The following is a 9,277-nucleotide window of genomic DNA, read 5'->3' on the forward strand; positions in this document are numbered from 1 at the left end:
AAGTTGACCATTTTTTTGTCTGATGCTTGCCTAGACCAGAATCTTAATTTTCGGATTGATTTTTATGAGACAGGAACAAAAGGCATAGACTGATATGCTAGAATAATGGGGAGTAAAACAGCCTTTGTAGATTGTAGCAAACAAAATTATTTTTTTTTTCAGTTTTCGAAGTACACATGACATAGAACTTTCCTTAAAAACATCTGCCATATGCATTTCTCTTTCAAACTTATGGGAAACCATTTTATAGTGCATTTGAGACTTCTGAAACATCCATGGAAACAATCAGCACTCTGGTCTTAATTCTCAGGCAGGAAATAATGGATTTCTTTGATCCCTTGAGGCACACCACCCTTTCTGAAAATGTATAAGAGTGTCTTTTCAGTACTTTCTGCTAAAGCATATGGGCTGCATGCTAGGGGAACAATAGTTATAACCATTCCCGAAGAAGAAGGTATTAAAAGCTCCAACATCCGCTGTTGAACCAACAAGTGTGACTGGCAGAAGGTAGGACATTCTTTGAGTGAACGTTCAAATGTGGGCTGGTAGAACATAGAAGATGTTCTCAGGGAAGATCAGAAGCAAATATTCATTTCCATTCAGGGATAATAGCATCATCTGGAGCATCTGCTTACTCAGTATCATTATCTTTCTGTAAAATGTTCTTGGAATTGCTTTTATATGATAGCGCTTGCTCTCTACTTTCTTGACGTACCACATACCTAAGAGATAGTTTTCCTTCCTACTGTAGGGCAGGATGGCTCCTGAAAGAGGTAGATCACAGTTAGTATGGGAAAGTAGAGGGAGAAAAACAATGAAGAAAGGAAGAAACTATTTTCTTAAAGCTTCTTGAAATAATTTGGTTTCTGCCAACATCAACTGTAATAACAATAACAATAACAATGTTAATAATTTCTTCCCACAAAGAAAGATTCCCTCCAGCTATTAGAAGTTTCCACCTTCTTTTTTTCCCTTTCCTTTCTTGCCTTCCCTTATTTTCCCCGATTTTCTAGGAAAAAAAATATTCTGAGAGTATGCCTTGCAGCCACAGGTATATTCCTTTGGAACATACTAATTCAGCTGTGTTGCTCATTATATTTCTTTTATTCAACAGTCCATGAAAGGACAACTTGCAGCGCAGAGGGGGCCCACAGGGTTCACTCTTAACAATTGCAGAGAGGGTCTGAGGGCTGCAGCAGGTATAGTAATATATATGGGGCCGGGTATGTTGATCCATGAGCAGAGAAGACTGTGGGGAATCATGATAGTTGTCTATAAGTTGTCTACAAAGGCTGTCAGACAGAAAAAAAGGCAGAATTGTTCAGAGCTGTTTCAAAAGGCAGGAGAAGAACAGTGGGTTCAACCCAAGCACCATGAAAAATGTGCCACCTGTGGATAAGCCGACTTGCATTTTTTTATGGTAATAAGGTTAAAAATTCAAGGGTCTGCTTATCCCCAGATGGGCTTATCTGTGAGTATATACAATGTATACAGGTACTTTTAAAAAGTATTACTGTATATACTTGTGAATAAGCCCATCATCCATGCATAAGACAAATCTGACTTTCTGGGTGTATTTTGGCTCCTAAAATTCTCAGCTTATCCGCAAGTATATGCGGTACTCTACAAACAAGACTAATTCACTGCTGATACCAGTGTGTTTGGGCAATAATTCTGGTGTGTTCAAGGCTTTCTTATTGTTTTGTTTCTTTTGGTATAATAATTTCTAGAAAGTGTTCTCAATCATTGAACTGGAATTAGCAGTATGTCTACTGTTGGCAGAGATGGAACTTTTGTTCTGGTTGGATTTTAAAACAAAATGTTTTATACTTTACTATATTCTTCCTGTTGGGTTTATTTGTGCTTTCTGATGTGAGCTATGTTTCAAATTGTATTTTACAACAGGCTGATCAATAATAATAGATTATTTCATTATAAATACAAATCTGTGGTGTCCAGGATTTTTTTAAAAAATCTTATAGCTGCTTTCTTGCAATCATGACTGTAATATGTAGCATATAAATACCTGAAATAGTGATTAAACCAGCCTGATAATGACCTGGAGAATTTTGGTCCATTAGATTCTACCTTCACAATCTATAATCAACTAGATTCCTTCAGCTTTTAATTTATAAAGCACTACATTTGATTCTTAAATAAATGTGAGATGTTCTTTGTACTTCTTACTGCAAAAAGATACAGTAATAGTTTCTGATCCAGCTAAAGCACAAGCACTTAAATACGGATAATTTGACTGGCCCCGATCCTGTTAGACTACAGGAAAGCTTTGAAGATCGCACTGTTTCCTCCCGCATTGTGGCCAGGGTGTTAAATAAATTCATTCTGGGAAGGGGAGTACATGTTGGCATACCCTGACTATGTGTTTTTGGTCTTGGTGTTGATTTGTTGTTGCTGGAGTATTGTGATTATGCCCAGAGTTGCATTTTTGTGAATTGGGCAGCCATATAAATCTGTAAATAAATAAATAAATGCATACATACATACATGGTTATTGTCCTAACAGTCAGGAATCACACTGAGATGAGGAATGGGTCTCTAGTATTTATTACTAGAGACAGAAAATCCAAACAAACTGAAGAAGCGTGGGAAAAACCCAGACAGATAAACCCCAAAAGTTAAGGCGGGTCTGATCTGTGTCTCTTTGAATGGCTGCTTAATTCCTCAGTACTACATATGCCTTTTCCCACCTGGATAGCCCCCCGCTCCTGCTCACCATCAGTACTCATGACATCACCCTCCCCTCCAGATTCACATTCCATTTCAGCCCCCTCCCTTCCAGAGGCTTGATAAGAGTCCATCTCTCCCTCCAAGCTCCCATGGGAACTGGGCAACAATGGAAATTCTTCAAAGGAAAACTCCTCCAAGGACGAATCAGTGCTGCTCTCCAGGTCTGATAAAGCTTCTGGCCCAGGTGGCTGCTGCTGGAAAATAGCTAGATAATTAGAAGATTCTTCCCCCCTCCCCCCTGGGAAATACACGCCCGAGGTGGAGGGCTGCAGCTCTCCCTCCTCCTCTGTTTCTGGTCTCAAGGCTTCAGGCAGGGGTGGAGGCTGCAAACTTACAAACTCCTCTGCTTGGGATTCCCCTGCTTGCTCAGCCAAGTGAGGAATCTCTGGTAGAGTGCGAGGCTTGGGTTTGTGAGGGAAAAGCTGATGGAATCGATGAACCAGCATTGGTGCGTGTACATCTCTGGCATTCTCCCACGTGCGCTCTTCCTCAGGGTACCCTTTCCAGTGTATTAAATATTGGATGCCCCTTCCCCTCCTCCTAGAGTCCAGAATTTCCTCAACTTCGTATTCCTCCTCCCCCTCCACAATTACTGGAGGTGGGGGGGGGGCAGTTGCGATCGTAAGGCACTTGGGGGAGGGTCCTTGGCTAGCAAGGCTCTGTGAAAGACTGGATGGATTTTCATGGATGCTGGCAGCTTTAAGCGATAAGCCACTGGATTTATCTGCTGCACCACAGTGAAAGGTCCCACAAACTTAGAGTCCAACTTCTTGGAGGGCCTGGTAGAGGTCAAAAACTTGGTAGAGAGCCACACTTTGTCTCCTACTGCAATCGCTGGCCCCTCCTGCCTGTGAGCATCTGCCGCCCTCTTGTAAGCACTCTTTGCCCTGTTCAGCTGCTCCTTTAACAACTCCTGTGCGGCTTGTTGCTCTTTAAGAAAATCAGCTGCGGCTGGAACAGTTCCCTGCTGGGAGGAGGTGGGCAACACCCGAGGGTGAACCCTGTAGAGTGCTTGGAAAGGAGACATCTTGGTAGAGGGTTGCACAGAGTTGTTATAAGTAAATTCTGCCATGGGGACCAGGGCTGGCCAATTGTCTTGCCGATAAGTGGTGCAACACCTGAGATACTGTTGTACCCATTGGTTAATTTTCTCAGCTTGTCCATTCCTGGAAGGATGATGCGACGATGATAGGTGGATCTGGACCCCCAATGACTGGAAAAGGGCCCTCCAGAACCTGGAAGTGAACTGAGGGCCTCTGTCACTCACCAAGTGATTTACCATGCCTCTATACCTAAAAACACGGTCCATGAACAACTGCGCTGTGGCTTGCACAGATGGGAGGCCCTTTAGAAGACTTAAAATGAAGGTGACTCTGGTTCTGTCTGTGGGAAACTCTGCTGGTCTGCTGTCGAAAAACATTGTGCACTGTGTGAGAAAAGTTCTCAACTGTCCTGCTTCTCCTCCAAACTTCTCTGGTAGACTGCCCTGGGATCTCAAGACTACTGGCGGAGCTGCTGCTGCTGCTGCTTGCACTGGTTGTGGGTTAACTGGAGCTGGTTGTTGTAACTGCTGTAGCATAGCTGCTTGTAATGTGTTGATCTGGAGATCTACTTGTTGGTGTTGTTGTTGCAGGGCTGCTGCCAATTGTTGGATGGCTTGCCGAATTTCCTGGTTTTCCAAAGACATTTTCCCAAATGTTTCTCCTTTATTTTTCTTTGTTCCTCCCTCTTTCAGTGAGAGTAGGAGTTTGTTAGGATTGATGTCCTAACAGTCAGGAATCACGCTGAGATGAGGAATGGGTCTCTAGTATTTATTACTAGAGACAGAAAATCCTAACAAACTGAAGAAGAGTGGGAAAAAACCCAGACAGATAAACCCCAAAAGTTAAGGCGGGTCTGATCTGTGTCTCTTTGAATGGCTGCTTAATTCCTCAGTACTACACATGCGTTTTCCCCCCTGGATAGGGCCCCCCTCCTGCTCACCATCAGTACTCATGACAGTTATTCTTAAATTCAGTCACCTTCTTCCTTCTCATTGCGTCTTCCTCTGTCTCCAAAAACCTACTGTGTTATCTCATAATACAATGTCAGCAGTATCTTTGAAGCTAGAGAGCACCGACAGTTCAGGTGTGGCCTTGATTGTAGAAAGAGGATACTGAGTTGCACAACCTTCCCATTTCTAACAGGGCAAAGGATGTGCATGCTTTGACTACCTTCTTGCTTTGTTTCGAGGATCAGAAGTAAGATCCTCAGTTGAGGGAATTTGAATGTTTCTGTGTTTCAGCCTAGGGTCCCAATGCAGATGGTTTAGTTGGAGGTCTCTTCTTCATATGACACCTACTACATTTTTTTTCCTTTGTTTCAAGAAGAAAGGAATGGATTTTTGGAGTACATAAAAATGTTTGGGTGTAAAGCATGGAGACTGTCACTTACAACCCAACTTCACTTCAAATGGCTTTATGGGAAATGCAGATTTTATCATTCAGATTACAGCATTCATTTGTTGGGAAACATAATGGGTGATAGAAAATAAGAAAAAAATCTTCTGTGATTTGAGTTGCTCTCCAACCTTAGAAGGAGGCCAGCCATTCCTTGATGTGCTAAGAACAATGCATCAGTTTTATTTATTTATTATATTAATCAAATTTAGCCACCGCCCATCTTCCCCAAAAGAGGGACTCTGGGCAGTTTACAATAAAATCAAGCACGAAATATAAACATTAAAATCTCATAAAAACAGTTATTATAAAATACAGTGAATAAATACAATCCAAGAAAGATATAAAATCCAGGCTGGTGGGAGGGACTCTAGGTGCGAGCCACCCCCAAAAATGGTTATTCGCTTTCCTGCCTCAGGCGAGACGGCAGAACCAGGCTTTCAGGGCCTTCCAGAAGGTCAGGAGTGAGGGGGCCTGCCTCACCTCTGGGGGCAAGATATTCCAGAGGGCGGGGGCCACTACAGAGAAGGCCCGTTTCTTGGACCCCGCCAGATGAAATTCTCTTATGGACGGGGTCCGCAACATGCCCTCTCTTGGATGATCAGGTGGGGCGGGCTGATGTAATGGGGATGAGACGGTCCCTCAGGTAACCTGGCCCCATGGCATGTAGGGCTTTAAAGGTAATAACCAACACCTTGAATTGGACCCAGAAGCAAACTGGAACCCAGTGCAGCTCGCGCAGCAACGGTGTTATATGTGCCGACCTAGGGGCACCAAAAATAGCCCACGCAGCTGCATTCTGGACCAGCTGAAGCTTCCAGATACTCTTCAAGGGTAGCCCCATGTAAAGCACATTGCAGTAATCTATATGGGAGATAACCAGGGCATGAGTGACTGTTCGGAGGGCTTCTCTATCCAGGAACGGGCGTAACTGGTGCACAACTCGAAGTTGCACAAAGGCCCTCCTGGCTCGACTGCCACCTGCTCTTCAAGCAGGAGTCATGAGTCCAGGAGAACCCCCAGATTATGCACTGAGTCTGTCTGGGGCAGTGCAACCCCATCCAGAACTAAGGATGACAATTTCCTGGAAGATGAAGCACCATCAATCCACAGCCACTCCTTCTTACCAGGGTTCAGTTCAAGCCTGTTGTTCCCTATCCAGACCTCCACAGCCCCCAGGCACTGAGAAAGGGCAGTCACTGCATCACTTACCTCACACGGGATAGAGATATATAATTGGGTATCATCAGCATACTGATGATACCTCAACCCGTGGTGATGATCTCACCCAGTGGTTTCATGTAGATGTTGAGAACCGAACCCTGCGGCACCCCACAATGGAGGGGTCGAGGGTCGGATCTCTCTTCTCCTATCACCACCGACTGGGACCAGCCATGGAGGAAGGAGGTGAACCAGCGCAGAACTACACCACCCACCCCCAACTCCCTGAGCCGTCCCAAAAGGATACCATGGTCGATGGTATTGAAAGCTGCTGAGAGGTCAAGGAGAGCAAGGATGGATGCACTACCTCCATCCCGCTCCCACCAGAGATCATCCATAAGTGCAACCAATGCAGTTTCTGTCCCAAATCCTGGCCTGAAACCTGACTGAAAGGGGTCCAGATAATCCATGTCATCCAGGACCCTCTGGAGTTGCAACGCCACCACCTTCTCAACCACCTTCCCTAAAAAGGGGAGGTGGGAGACTGGACGAAAATTGTCCAGCACAGTTGAGTCCAGCAATGGCTTCTTGAGGAGGGGGTGCACCAGTGCCTCTTTAAAGGCAACTGGGAACACCCCCTCACTTTATATTAGCAAAGCTGGAGATTGATTTTGTACTGTGAGCAAAACTGAATGAAATCAACAGAAGTCAATACTTAGAATAAGTCCATACCTAATTACTGCATGATACGGTGGCACTGCGGGTTAAACTGCTGAGCTGCTGAGCTTGCCGATTCCACATCGAATCCATGTGGCGGGGTGAGCTCCCGTTGCTAGTCCCAGCTCCTGCCAACCTAGCAGTTCGAAAACATGCAAATGTGAGTAGATTAATAAGTACCGCTTCGGCAGGCAGGTAACGGCATTCCATGTACTCATGCTGGCCACATGACCACGGAACTGTCTACGGACAAATGCCGGCTCTTCGACTTTGAAATGGAGATGAACACCGCCCCCTAGAGTCGGACACGACTGGACTTAATGTCAAGGGAAACCTTTACCTTTACCTAATTACTGCATGATACTGATGTCTAGTCTTTTTATGGTAGAAGGAAAGTTTGGAGATATATTTGAGAAGTACATGTATTTTTCTGATATCTAGTATAGCCATTGAAGTCTATGGCTCTTCCTCACCTTCATTTTCAGGTTTAGATGAAGTCAATTCAGCCTTTCTTTCCATTCTTCTGCCCAGTGTGCCTTTTTTAGCACTGCAAAAGAGAGTCATGTAGAAAAAAGACTGGTGGATGAATTCAGGCTACAGTGGCATAAACCATGAATATGTTGATTTTTCCAACTAAATAATTGATTTACTTATTCTGTAATCCATGTGAGGCCAGGCTGAAATAGTTCTTTAGATCCACATCAGAAAAAATGAATTATATCCTATAACTTTTCTCCCAGCAGGAGTCTCTATACACCAGAATACCAAATTAGTAACTGACCAGAGTACCGAATTTTAGTGCTGTCCCTGCTGAATGCTAGAATGGAGTACAACATATCACACAATGGAACTGAGTACTTCCACAACAGGACCAGTCTTCCAGAAGATCATGGCACAACTCCTCTAGGAGTGTTTTTGATGATCACCGTAACTCTACTTATCTCCCTTTGGGGACTTGTGGGGAATGGAGCCACCATCTGGCTTCTTGGGTTCTACATTAAGAGGAATAATGTCTCTGCTTACTTCCTGAACCTCTCCATCGCTGACTTTGGTGTGCTCACAGGTCTCAGTGCTATTGATGTATATTGGCTTTTAGCAGAAGCTAGTCATATTGAATATGCTGATCCACTAAAGTCATTATTTCGGACTCTTTTCTTGTTCATGTACAGTACTGGTTTATGCATCCTGACTGCTATCAGCACTGACAGGTGCATAGAAGTTTTTTTCCCACTTTGGCATTGGTTCCACCATTCCCCACAAACCTCCACCATTATATGTACCATAATATGGATCTTCGACTTCCTATTTTCTGCTGTGCACATCACCCTCTTATCAACAACCGGATATTACCTGGTAAGGTTCTACCAATTTCTCCTGAATGCCCTATTTCTCACTCCTGTTATGATAGTAGCCCTTTCACTGAAAGCCTGTTCATTACCTCCTCACCATAAGTGAGGAAAACTTTGGATCACCATCTTGCTCACTCTCTTTTTTCTCTTTTTTGCTTTTCCGATGAATGCTATTCAGTATCTTTCACTCTGTGTTCCCCAGTTTGATAATCTTTATGTCTATGAATATGCCTACATTTGTGCTTCCCTAAATAGTACCATTAACCCGCTCATCTATTTTCTGGTAGGAAGAGACAAGAAAAAACCATCTGGAATGAAAATCAGGGTGATATTTGAGAAAGTTTTTAAGGATGAGGAAACCCAAGGAGAGGAACTTGAAGCCTTAGTCACATCCCAAATATGATGTATTAGCCAGATTCAGTGCTACAGAAACAGTACACCCAATAAATCTAGGGAACATCTAGTCTTTCTGACAACAGAGGTTCCTTAATTCCAGCCTTCACCTGCCTAGTCAAGGTATAGTGGAAGTTGAAGTCCAAAATCTGGAGAAGTTTAGGTCACTGTAGGCTGCAGTTAAAGGGATCAATACTGTTAGAATTAAAATGCTTTACCCTCATTATTCAAATACTAATTTTTAAAAGCCTGCTTATGACAGAAGTTACTTTCTCTAAAGCATGACGAGAGAAGAATTAATGGAGTTTTGAAGTTAAAATAAACATAACACATAAGATGTCTGTGTCATGGTAAATTCTTTCAACTGCCTGGTGGCATTAACCTTTTAGGATAGCAAGGTTCCTGGTCAGATGGAACAGCCTCCCTCCTGAGATTAGGATGGCCCCATACCTGCTGGCCTCTTGGAAGGTC

At 43.7% G+C, this 9,277-nt stretch overlaps 1 pseudogene; it reads left to right on the top strand.

Moving 5' to 3' along the window:
- The first annotated feature begins 414 nt into the window (after positions 1 to 414).
- On the top strand, positions 415 to 9,056 carry LOC134494495 (mas-related G-protein coupled receptor member H-like; annotated as a pseudogene).
- Positions 9,057 to 9,277: the final 221 nt, after the last annotated feature.

This window comes from Candoia aspera, chromosome 3 (assembly GCF_035149785.1).
Source record: "Candoia aspera isolate rCanAsp1 chromosome 3, rCanAsp1.hap2, whole genome shotgun sequence".
In the NCBI taxonomy this organism is placed as follows: Eukaryota; Metazoa; Chordata; class Lepidosauria; order Squamata; family Boidae; genus Candoia; species Candoia aspera.